The sequence below is a fragment of the Monopterus albus genome, unplaced genomic scaffold, assembly GCF_001952655.1.
Source record: "Monopterus albus unplaced genomic scaffold, M_albus_1.0 scaffold168.1, whole genome shotgun sequence".
NCBI lineage: Eukaryota > Metazoa > Chordata > Actinopteri > Synbranchiformes > Synbranchidae > Monopterus > Monopterus albus.
Genome location: NW_018128048.1, coordinates 311,973 through 312,475, shown reverse-complemented (window position 1 = coordinate 312,475; position 503 = coordinate 311,973). Strand labels below are relative to the sequence as shown.

The window sequence follows — 503 nt, the reverse complement described above, 5'->3', positions numbered from 1 at the left end:
AGTTTTTTTCTTGCTTTTCTTTAAGGCTGTGGATGAATGTATATTTTTATATCTTCTTTTTGTTGGAGACATGCATGGCACCACTTCCACACTACCTCTCAAACCACTTTTACACTAAGATGAAAATTGACAGAGAAGAAAAATCACTAGTTATTGTGATCACAATTATTTGACTATTTTTCAATATGTGATGACAAAACTTGGATAACTCCATTTGTGAGAAATATCCCCAACTGTTGCTGAGAATTCACCAAAGGAGTTATGCAGATCTTTAGATCTATTCTCGGCTGAATAAGGAACGTATTTGAAGAACAGTGTCAGGTTTGCTCGGCCGCTCTGGCCTCCCTCACCTTTCCTACTGTCTCTTGCCCATTAACACTAATCACGTTCACCTGTTCCTCACTCCCTTATCACCAGCTGCACTTGATTAGGTTGCTCACTATATTACCCGGTTTCACTCCTCAGTCACTTGCCAGTTCGTTCTAGTCTCTAGGCCATTTTTT

General features: G+C 39.6%; 1 protein-coding gene across 1 annotated transcript in view; it reads right to left on the bottom strand.

Moving 5' to 3' along the window:
* The window catches only part of LOC109969021 (CUB and sushi domain-containing protein 1), a 404,580-nt gene that overhangs the window by 179,797 nt on the left and 224,280 nt on the right, over positions 1-503 (bottom strand). The gene's annotated exons all lie outside the window — the stretch shown is intronic.